Source organism: Rhinatrema bivittatum, chromosome 7 (assembly GCF_901001135.1).
Source record: "Rhinatrema bivittatum chromosome 7, aRhiBiv1.1, whole genome shotgun sequence".
Lineage (NCBI taxonomy): Eukaryota > Metazoa > Chordata > Amphibia > Gymnophiona > Rhinatrematidae > Rhinatrema > Rhinatrema bivittatum.
Genome location: NC_042621.1, coordinates 246779812 through 246792070, shown reverse-complemented (window position 1 = coordinate 246792070; position 12259 = coordinate 246779812).

The window sequence follows — 12259 nt, the reverse complement described above, 5'->3', positions numbered from 1 at the left end:
TAGAGAACGAGTCCAATCTCTGGAGGCTAGAGTGGCAGACCTGGAGGAGATGAGGCAGACAGAGAAGTACATTGATGAGACCATCAGGGACATAGCAGCCAAGTCCCAAATCCAGTCTGGCAGCCCCAGTGCTACCTTGGATCAGAAAGGTTCTCAGTTGGAGAGCATCACCCTGGTGTAGCAGGAAGTAATCATGTAGCAGATCTGTTCTCCAGGTGATGCATTGTCCTCTTGCACCAAGGACAAGTCTTCTAGGACTACTGCCCAGGAGGGAAGGGTTAGGTCGGCCATCATAGTTGGTGATTTGATTATTAGAAATGAAGATAGCTGGTGGTTAGTGGATGTGAGGACTTCCTGATAACTTGCCTGCCTGGTGCGAAGGTGGTGGACCTCATGTGTCACTTAGATAGGATTATAGACAATGCTGGTTAGGAGCCGGCTGTCATGGCATATATAGGCACCAACAACATAGGAAAATGTGGGAGGGAGGTTCTGGAAGCCAAATTTAGGATTTTAGGTAGAAAGCTGAAATCCAGATCTTCAGGGTGACATTCTCTGAAATGCTCTCTGTTCCATGTGCAGGTCCCCAGAGGCAGGCAGAGCTCCAGAGTCTCAATGCTTGGATTAGACGATGGTACAGGGAAGAGGGATTCAATTTTGTAAGGAATTGGATAATCTTTCGGGGAAGGGGGAGACTATATTCCAAAAGGACCGGCTCCACCTTAACCAGAATGGAACCAGGATACTGGTGCTAACTTTTAAAAAGGAGATAGAGCAGCTTTTAAACTAAAACAAGGGGGAAAGCTGACAGTCACTCAGCAGTGCATTGTTCAGAGGAATGTATCTTTGAAGGATACTAATGAAACAGGAGAGTTTGGGCATCCCAACAGAGGTTCCAATAAAAGCAAAAGTAGTCTATGTGCCTATAATAATTCCAAATTATCCATATAAACTGAAAAGCAGGTTGTTCCTATAAACAACACACTTGAAATGTCTGTATGCCAATGCCAAAGTCTAAGAAGTAAGATGGGAGAGTTAGAGTGTATAGCAGTGAATGATGAGATAGTCATAATTGGCATCTCAGAGACCTGGTGGAAAGAGGATAACCAATGGGACAGTGCTATATCAGGGTACAAATTATATTGCAATAATAGGGAGGATCGACTGGGTGGGGGTGTAGCACTTTGTGTCTGGGAGGGTATAGAGTCCAACAGGATAAAGATCATACAAGGGACTAAATGCTTAGTAGAATCTATATGGTAGAAATCCCATGTGTGCTGGGTAAGAGTATAGTGGCAGGAGTATACTACCATCCACCTGGCCAAAATGATCAGACAGATGATGAAATGCTAAGAGAAATCAGGGAAGCTAACCAATTTAGCAGTGCAGTAATAATGGGAAATTTCAGTTACCCTAATACTGACTACCGTATTTTTCGCTCCATAAGACGCACCTGACCATAAGACGCACCTAGGATTCAGAGGGGGAAAATAAAAAAAAAAAAATTGTGCTAAACCGGCTCTGCGTCTGGGCATCTTATGGAGCAAATTAGGGGAGTGCATAGCTTTTTTTTTTCTCCCCATTTTGTTTTCGGGTCTGGGGAGGGCCATTTCGGTCCACTCCCCAGATCAGAAAACGTTTCTTTCTCTGGGAACCCCTCCCCCCCAAAGAAAAAACCATCCCAACCCTTTAAATTAACAGCCCCCACCCTCCTGACCCCCCCAAGACCTGCCGACTTAATTTACTGCAACCCCCCACCCTCCTGACCCCCCCCAAAGACCTGCCAAATGTCCCTGGTGGTCCAGGAGCAGTCCGGGAACGATCTCCTGGGCGTGGGCCGTCGGCTGCCAGTAATCAAAATGGCGCCGACGGCCCTTTGCCCTCACTATGTCACTGGGACCGACCGCTGCTATTGGTCGGTCTCAGTGACATAGTGAGGGCAAAGGGCCGTCGGCGCCATTTTGTTTACTGGCAGCCGACGGCCGAAGCCCAGGAGATCATTCCCGGACCGCTCCTGGACCCCCGCTGGACTACCAGGGACGTTTGGCAGATCTTTGGGGGGGGTCAGGAAGGTGGGGGGTTGCAGTAAATTAAGTCGGCAGGTCTTGGGGGGGTCAGGAGGGTGGGGGGTTGCAGTAAATTAAGTCGGCAGGTCTTGGGGGAGTCAGGAGGGGGGGGGGGTTTGTTAGATTTTTGTTTTGTTTTTTTTAATATTCGCTCCATAAGACGCACATACATTTTCCCCCCACTTTTGGGGGGAAAAAAGTGCGTCTTATGGAGCGAAAAATACGGTAGGTAAATAAAACATCAGGACAAGCTAGAAACACAAAATTCCTGGATGGAATAAATGACTGCTTCATGGAGCATTTGGTTCAGGAACCAACGAGAGAGGGAGCTATTTTAGATTTAATTCTTAGTGGAACGCAGGATTTGGTGAAAGAGGTAGTGGTGGTGGGGCCACTTGGCAATAGTGTTCATAAAATGATCAGATGTGAACTGATGAGTGGAAGGGGAACAATATGTAAATCTACAGCTTTAACACTAAATTTTCAAAAGGAAAACTTTGATAAAATGAGGAAAATATTTTGGAAAAAACTGAAAGGTGCAGCTGCAAAGGTTAATTGTGTACAACAGGCGTGGACATTGTTTAAAAATGCAATCTTAGAAGTGCAGTCCAGACGTAATCCACACATTAAGAAAGGTGGGAGGAAAGCAAATCTATTACCGGCATGGTTAAAAGGTGAGGTGAAATAGGATATTTCAACCAAAAATTGGAAGAAGGCTCCATCTGAAGAAAATAGGAAAAAGCTAGGGATGTGAATCGTTTTAGGACGATTAAAATTATCGTCCGATAATTTTAATATCGTCTTAAACCGTTATGGAACACAATACAATAGAGATTCTAACGATTTATCATTATAAATCGTTAGAATCGTGAGCCGGCACACTAAAACCCCCTAAAACCCACCCCTGACCCTTTAAATTAAATCCCCCACCCTCCCGAACCCCCCCCAAATGACTTAAATAACCTGCGGGTCCAGCGGCGGTCCGGAACGGCAGCGGTCCGGAACGGGCTCCTGCTCCTGAATCTTGTTGTCTTCAGCCGGCGCCATTTTCCAAAATGGCGCCGAAAAATGGCGGCGGCCATAGACGAACACGATTGGACAGCAGGAGGTCCTTCCGGACCCTCGCTGGACTTTTGGCAAGTCTCGTGGGGGTCAGGAGGCCCCCCACAAGCTGGCCAAAAGTTCCTGGAGGTCCAGCGGGGGTCAGGGAGCGATTTCCCGCCGCGAATCGTTTTCGTACGGAAAATGGCGCCGGCCATACGCGTATGGCCGGCGCCATTTTCCGTACGGAAAATGGCGCCGGCAGGAGATCGACTGCAGGAGGTTGTTCAGCGAGGCGCCGGAACCCTCGCTGAACGACCTCCTGCAGTCGATCTCCTGCCGGCGCCATTTTCCGTACGAAAAGGATTTGCGGCGGGAAATCGCTCCCTGACCCCCGCTGGACCTCCAGGAACTTTTGGCCAGCTTGTGGGGGGCCTCCTGACCCCCACGAGACTTGCCAAAAGTCCAGCGGGGGTCCGGAAGGACCTCCTGCCGTCCAATCGTGTTCGTCTATGGCCGCCGCCATTTTTCGGCGCCATTTTGGAAAATGGCGCCGGCTGAAGACAACAAGATTCAGGAGCAGGAGCCCGTTCCGGACCACTGCCGTTCCAGACCGCCGCTGGACCCGCAGGTTATTTAAGTCATTTGGGGGGGGTTCGGGAGGGTGGGGGATTTAATTTAAAGGGTCGGGGGTGGGTTTTAGGGGGTTTTAATGTGCCGGTTTTGCGATTTTTAGATTTTTAGATTTTTCACGATTTTTCACGATATTTTACCCCCCCAAACGGCAACAATACGATTCCCTCCCCCTCCCAGCCGAAATCGATCGTTAAGACGATCGAGGACACGATTCACATCCCTAGAAAAAGCATAGGCATTGTCAAGTTAAGTGTAAAACATTGATAAGGCGGGCTAAGATAATTTTTTATTTATACATTTTCAAAATATACAAGATAGTGAAGATACAAATCTTGACAGTAAATGACATTGAGATATGAAAGAAAACAAATCACCACCACAAATATCTCATACTCAATCCCCTATTTACCAGTAAGTCCTCAAAAAGGGGAGATCCAATTCACAACCCAAGGAATTGTATTAAAAGAAAACAATGATCGATTAATTAAACAACATTTCTATACTTATGGGGAACTGTTTACGAGTTATTATGGCTAGGGATTGTCAGAAGAGCTAGCAAAAGGTGTTTTATCAATCAAGAATTAGGTCAGCTTGGGGGGGATCAAGAAAAATATATGAATTATTCTGATATTTAACCATGCATTTGCAAGGAAATTTAAGGAAAAAAATGCCACCATATTTTCTGAACCTGAGAACGCATTAGAAGAAATTGCTTGCACTTTTTTTGGGTCTGACTAGAGACATCTGGGAAAACTTTTACTTTGAACTGCATGAAAAGTTCTAATCTGTGTTGAAAGAAAAGTCTCAACAGCCAGTCTTTATTGGGTTCAAGAGCAAACGATACAATAAGCATTGCTGGAACTGCCAACTCAGTATCTGAAGTTTCAAGCATAGTGGAAACATCCACAATGGGACCTTCAGCAGGAACCAAAAACTCCATTCCTTCTCCCTGTGCTGCATTCATAGCCCTTTTAAATGGTGGTAAATAATAGATCTTAGAAATGGGGGGTATTGCATTCTCAGGAACCTGTAAAATTTCAGTTAAATATCTCTTGAACATCTCTCTAGGAGATATTAAAGGCACTTTGGGAAAATTGATGAATCTAAGATTTTTATTCCTCACAGTGCTCTCTAAATTTTCAATTTTTGAAGCCATTTTAGATTATTCCTTAACCAGTGCAAGCTGGGTTTGTTGGACTGAATTCACTTGAACACGTATAGCAGTAAGTTATTGTCCCAAATCCATAGAAGTGTTGGCCAAAACAGAAACTTTCTGGTCTATTTCTTTACATTTCTGAACAACAGGGAAAAGCTGTTGAAAAATAGAACTCTGAAGCTCCACTATAGCATCCCAAATAGCCTCCAAAGAAAACACAGTATGTCTCTGTACAGGAGGCAACAAAGGATGTAGCAAACGTTCGTTAAAGATGTCTTTGTTAGCTTTCTCAACTCTACCCCATATGCTGTCTCGAAAAACATCCTTACCCAGCTGTCCAAGATTAATTGGAGGATTAGCGGCTGCAGAGATTACCTGTCACTCCCCACTGAGATCGCCATGCCTGCAATCAAATCCGATGGCATCTCAGTTGACACCTGGGGGATTCTCGCAGATGCAGGGTTACCGGGTGGTGTTCCCTCTACTGAGCTCAGAGGTTAAAGACAGCCAGGGAGAGAGGGGAGCTCAGATTCCCCTCCAATACTCTCCAGTGGCTGGATCCCCAGCAATGGGCATGACGTGGGTGTCCATCGGGCCCGGCAAAGAGAACATTGAAGGGACCGCAGGGAAAGGTGCCGTCTTCTGTTTCCTCTTCCTGCCCATCAGAGGGAAAAGAAAGGACCAAAGGTAATGAAATAAGGATAACCACCTGAGAGAAATCCGCATGCCGCTGCCTATCAGTCAGCCATCTTGGATCACCAGGCTAAGATAAAATTTGAAATGAATTTGGCCATAGAGGCAAAAACTCATAATTAAAACTTTTTAAAAATATATCGGAAGCAGGAAATCTGTGAGGAAGTTGGTTGGACCATTAAATGACCTAGGGGTTAAAGGGGCACTTAGGGAAGATAAAGCCATTGCAGAAAGACTAAATTAATTCTTTGCTTCTGTGTTTACTAATGAGGATTTTGGGGAGATACCGGTTCTGGAGATGGTTTTCAAGGGTGATGCTTCAGATGAACTGAACCAAATCACTGTGAACCTGGAAGATGTAGTAGGCCAGATTGACAGTCTAAAGAGTAGCAAATTACCTGGACCAGATGGTATGCACCCCAGGGTTCTGAAGGAACTAAAAAATGAAATTTCATATCTTCTAGTTAAAATTTGAAACCTTTCATTAAAATCATCCATTGTACCTGAAGACTGGAGGGTGGCCAATGTAACCCCAATATTTAAAAAGGGCTCCAGGGGTGATCTGGAAAACTATAGACCAGTGAGCTTGACTTCAGTGCCAGGAAAAATAGTGGATACTATTCTAAAGATCAAAATCACAGAGCATATAGAAAGACATGGTTTAATGGAACACAGCATGGATTTACCCAAGGCAAGTCTTGCCTCAGAAATCTGCTTCATTGTTTGAAGGGGTTAATAAACGTGGATAAAGGTGAACCAGTAGATGTAGTATATTTGGATTTTCAGAAGGTGTTTGACAAAGTCCCTCATAAGAGGCTTCTAAGAAATCTAAAAAGTCATGGGATAGGAGGTGGTGTCCTTTCATGCTTTACAAACTGTTTAAAAGACAGGAAACAGAGAGTAGGATTAAATGGTCAATTTTCTCAGCGGAGTGCCTAGGGATCTGTACTTGGACTGGTGCTTTTCAATACATTTATAAGTGATCTGGAAAGGAATATGATGAGGGAGGTATCAAATTTGCAGATGATACAAAATTATTCAGCGTAGTTAAATTACAGGCAGATTGTGATAAATTGCAGGAGGACCTTGCAAGACTGGAAGATTGGTCATCCAAATGGCAGATGAAATTTAATGTGGACAAGTGCAAGGTGATGTATTTAGGGAAAAATAATCCATGCTCTAGTTACACAATGTTAGTTTCCATATTAGGAGCTACCACTCAGGAAAGATCTAGGCATCATAGTGGATAATACATTGAAATCGTAGGCTCAGTGTGTCGTGGCAGTCAAAAAAGCAAACAGAATGCTAGGAATTATTAGGAAGGGATAGTGAATAAAACGTAAAATGTCATAGTGCCTCTGTATCACTCCATGCTGATATCACACCTTGAGTATTGTGTACAATTCTGATCACCGCATCACAAAAACTACAAAGTTGTGATGGAGAAAGTACAAAGATGGGCGACCAAAATGATAAAGGGGATGGAACAGCTCCTCTATCTGGCCTTTTAAAAAAAATTGTATTTATGCAATTTCAGTTACATTATTCAAGAATATAGTTGATTATAGAAACAAACATACGAGAAAACAGAATCATTACACAAATCACAAAATCCACTACACTTTTAGAAACCTCGTATATTTGAAAGATCCACTAATCTGTGGGATCCAATTACACAATTCCAGGAAACAAAATAAGTAAATATCAGCACTGTTTTTACAGGGTTCACATATACATTTGAGAATCTACCTCAGCTTAACTCGGAATCAGATGGAAGCTACAAGTAAGATACTTCCACTATGTCACTGAATATCCACAGTCAAGGTGCTACTTAACCAGATAAGTTAAATTTGGCTAAGTTAGATCAACTCTGTGACTCATCTAACTTATCTAATTAATTTAACCAGATAAGAATGAATATCACTACTTATCCAGTTAATGGGGTCATTTTTCAAAGTGATCCCTCGCGAAAAGGGACTTTTCACACGCAAAAAGTTCCTTTTCGCATGCAATTGCTAAAAAGGGGAAGCATCAAGACCGGAACAGGAGGAGTCGGGGCAGCACTGGAGCAGACACCGCGAAGGCAGCATGGACAGCGAAAAGGTAAGGAGCCTTTTCGCTGCCTATTTTGCGCCCAATAGCACCACCTTTTATGATGGCACTATTGGGTGCGAAAGCTGGCAGCGATCACACTGCAGAGGTGCGATCGCTGCTGGCTATTGCAGGCCCGCCCCCCGCTTCGCCCCCCCCCCCGCCCCCCTGCACCGTGCAATTCACGACGCCACAATAGGTTAGAAAATCGAGGCCTAAGATAATTGAATAAGTAGCACCACCCAGATCCATCCACTGCCCGCCCACAAATTGGCCAGCTAAAAGATAGTCAGATAAGTGACTTATCCAGCTGATTAGTGGCACCATTTTTTAAGATGGCGCCGGCAGTCCATTGCTCCTACCATGTGACAGAGGCCGGACAATGGCACCGATAGCCCCTGTCACACAGTAAAGGCAAAGGAACATCGGCGCCATTTTGATTACTAGCAGTAGACGGCCCGAGAGCAGGAGATTGCTCCTGGGACCCCCGCTGGACCACCAGAGAATTTCGGCTAGTTTTTGGGGGGTTGGGAGGGTGGGGGGGGGGGTTGCAATTAATTAAATTTGAAGGGTTGGGGTGGGTTTGGGGTTTGTTTGTTTTTTACAACCTCGTTATAAATAATTAAATTGGAAGGGCTGGGGCGGGTTTCAGATATCGTTTTGGAGTCAGCGGAAATAAAATCGGCCTGAATCTTTAAAAATGGCACGGGCCATCTAGTGCTCCTACTATGTGACAGGGGCCGACCAATGGTACAGACACCCTGTCACATGCAAAGGGCCATCGGTGCCATTTTGTTTACTGGCAGCTGATGACCCGAGAGTGGGAGAATGCTCCTGGGACCCCCACTAGACCACCAGGTACTTAAACATTTTTTGGGGGGTTGGAGGGGTCCAGAGGGTGGGGGGATACTAAAGAACTAATTTTAAAGGGTCGGGCTGTGTTTTTGTGTTACTTTTAAATGCCCTTTCTTCCCGCACCCCCCCATAACGATAAGAGAACCCACGAAATTAATCGTGGGGTTTCCTATCGCTATTGGGGACCCCCTGATATCTGGTGAGATTGAAAATATTGTCCGATATTTTCAATCGTCAGACAACCGATTCACATCCCTACTACATAATAAGATTGCACTTAAACAATGGGTACGATTGGAACAAGCAATAATAGGTGTCATGCCATTACAGGCCATTCCGTGGCAACCCAGAGAGACATGGAGGCCAGTGAGACATTTGCCTTTTGCATCGGCAAACAATCTTAAAGTATGGACCCAATGGAAACCTAAATTGGTAGGCTCTTTTAAATATTTCCATCTTACCCATTTGTTCCACAACACCATCTTTCCTGCAGGCCTAGAATCCAAGTCCTTCTCACTATGGGCTGACCATGACGTTATACACACTGGTCAGCTTTTGAAAGAGGGCAGGGTGATATCGCATACAGAATTTGAGACTCAGCATCAACAATGTGCAACTAATTTTCTAGGATATGCTCAAGCCAACATTTCTTAAAAACACTACTGGACACTAATAAGCTTTGTTCAACCAAATCTTTATTTGAAAATCTCTGTGAACATGCTAGTAAAATAAAAGGCATAACATAAAAAATGTATTCTTTACTAAATGTACAGTCACCAAATTCTTTTTCACACATTAGAGCATGGACATAAGATTTGGGTGAAGTGTTAAGTGAAGAGGAATGGGACATTGTGTTCTACAGGACAGCAAAATGTTCTATCTCGGCGCTATATAGGAGCATTGCTACAAATCTTATATAGATGGCATTTAACCCCGGTGAGACTCCATGCCATGTTCCCCAATGTTTCTGATAAATGCTGGAGGAATTGTGGACAGACGGGCTCCTATCTACATATTTGGTGGACCTGCCCCAAGGTAGTACTTTTTTGGGACAAGATCAGGGGTTGGTAAGTTGACTTAGGGTTGGGAGATGAGCCCTTAACCATTAAACACGATCTGTTAAACATACCTGTGGAGAAGCTTAGTAAAGCTCAAGAAACATTTAGCTTACAGGTCTATATCGCTGTACGTTGTGAATTAGCGAGGGCATGGAAGCAACATGAACCTCCTTCCCTAGCAGCTGTAATACATAGGCACTTTTCACACTATCGCATTGCATATCTCACGGCTGTGAAATGTTCCAGGGTAGCAGGTTTCCATGACATATGGAACCCACTGAAAGAGTGGTTAAAATGTTATGGATCAGAGGGATTACTGGAGTGTTACCTTAACTCTAGAATAATACCCCTAAAATTACAGTTACTGGGCAGCAGTTATGCTCAATCTGCTAAATATGACATCATCACTTAATAGTGCTATCACCTACGTGTCTGTTTTGTTTTCTTTTGTAAAGATACATTGGTAATGAGTGGAGAGTCGGGGAGGGAGGGAGGGATGGGAATTCCGGGGGAAGTTGTACATGTTTCTTACAAAATGTTTGACCAACATTGTTCATGCTATATTGTTTGTTTTCACAAAACTATCTTACTTTGATATATGTTCAATAAAACTTTAAAAATTAAAAAAAAAAAAAAACAGAAACAAAAATGGGGCATTGTTGCTCTGTAAATCTCATCTTCATGACAGTTGGAACCAGCATCACACATAGAAAGGGGTCAGCCTGGAGGGCATCTACCAGGCTGGACAGGACTCTCTGCTCCATTCCACATTCCTGACTCAGGCTTTCCATGAGCTATAGTCTCTATCTGAAGCAGATATGAATATTTCAGTTCTGTAGGCTTTGGAATGGCACAAATTGCATGTACCTAATTTTATAAAACAGTTCTGGGAGGCAGGTCTGTAGGCGGAGTTGAAGTTATTAGTGGAATATTTATGACAGCTCCTCCTCCTGTTCAGTACTGATATTAATTTAGAATCTTTTTGGAAATTTTTTTTTTAGTCTCATTATATTTTCTCTAACAATTGAAATTCAAAGAAAAGCAAGTCTCTCCTAATATAGCTGGAGAACAGATAGGGTTTGTTCTGTTAAAACAAGAATTGAAAATAGGAATATTGGATGGGCCTTGAAGTTGTTACCTCTCATCACATTTTATGTTTCATTGATATTTACCCCCTGTCGGGCAAAATTATTTTTGGTGAATCATGGCCTCTGCGACTTGTTGAAAACAGAATTTTGTAACAGCCCACTTAAGTTTGAAGGCAATTACCTGTATAACAATTTTTCAAAGGGAAAATACATTTATACTTTCGCTTTAAAAATTATCCCACCAGGTGGCATGGGTGAGGGCTTTTAAGGCTGTTGCTTGCTTTTCTTTCTTCCTTGATTATTTTCTTATGATGCCATCTAAAAGAAAGGGAAAGGTGAGGTGTTTCCCTCAATATCTACTCACCTTGATGGCCAGCAGCTAATTTTTACTTACATGTCCTTCAGATCTACCCTTTCTGGGGAGGATTGCCCCATTGTGAGCAGCAGCAAGGGAGCGCCATGCTCACTAAGGGAGGAGGCTTCTCTCAGCCCCATGGACCTGTGCCCACTGTCAGCTTATAGGGATAGTCAGTCCTGTGACTTGTCTATGTTGCAGCTGGGTGAGGTCATCATTGCAATGGAGGTGGAGGGGACTTGCAAAACCTTGCCATCAGAGCAGAGAGAAATGTCAGCATTTCTGGAGATGGAATGGTTTGAAGGCTTTGACCATGGCCACCTTCATCAGAGGTGGCTGCTGAGGGTAGTGTTAATGCCAAAAGGTTTTCTCCTTTGTCATCTTCTTGATTGAATCAACTTCCTTCTCCCGGTGAGTTACATCTCTCACCTGTTCAATCAGGAGAATTGATTTTCGATTCATTGTGGGATTTGGCTGCGAGTTTTGGCCAAGCCATTAAGGACTGTACAGTAGACTGAATCTTTACCTCATAAGTTTGAACTGGCTGTGAAGAGACATGAAAACTTGATTGTGGGAGTTCAAACAAAGTTAAATCCTTAGAATCTGATATTAAGAATATACATAGTTTTAATAACTCAATAATAAAGGATAGGAACTCTCTTTCTTGAAGAACTGAAATTTTAGAGAACTGGAATAAACATCTTAATCTCAGATTGGTGAATTTTCCCAAAATAATATGGGTCAGATTTCAAAACAATACGCGAGTGCATACTTTTGTTCGCGCACCAGGCGCAAACAAGAGTACGCTGGATTTTAATAGATACGCACGTAGCCGCGCATATCTTTTAAAATCCAGGGTCGGCGCGTGCAAGGCTGTGCAAAATCGGCAGCCTGCGCGTGCCGAGCCGCACAGCCTGCCTCCATTCCCTCTACCCCCCCGCACCTTCCCCTCCCTTCCCCTACCTAACCCACCCCCCCAGCCCTATCTAACGCCCCCTACCTTTGTTTGAAAAGTTATGCCTGCCCAAGGCAGGCGTAACTCACGTGCACCGGCTGTGTGATTCCCTGGCCCGGGAGCAGTTTCGGAGGCCTCAGCCATGCCCCCGAAATGCCCCCGGGCTGTAACCATGCCCGTGGCCCCGCCCCCAGATGACCCGCCGCCCCGAGACATGCCCCCCTGACACATTCCCGGCACGCCCCCCCCAGGAAAGCCCCAGGAC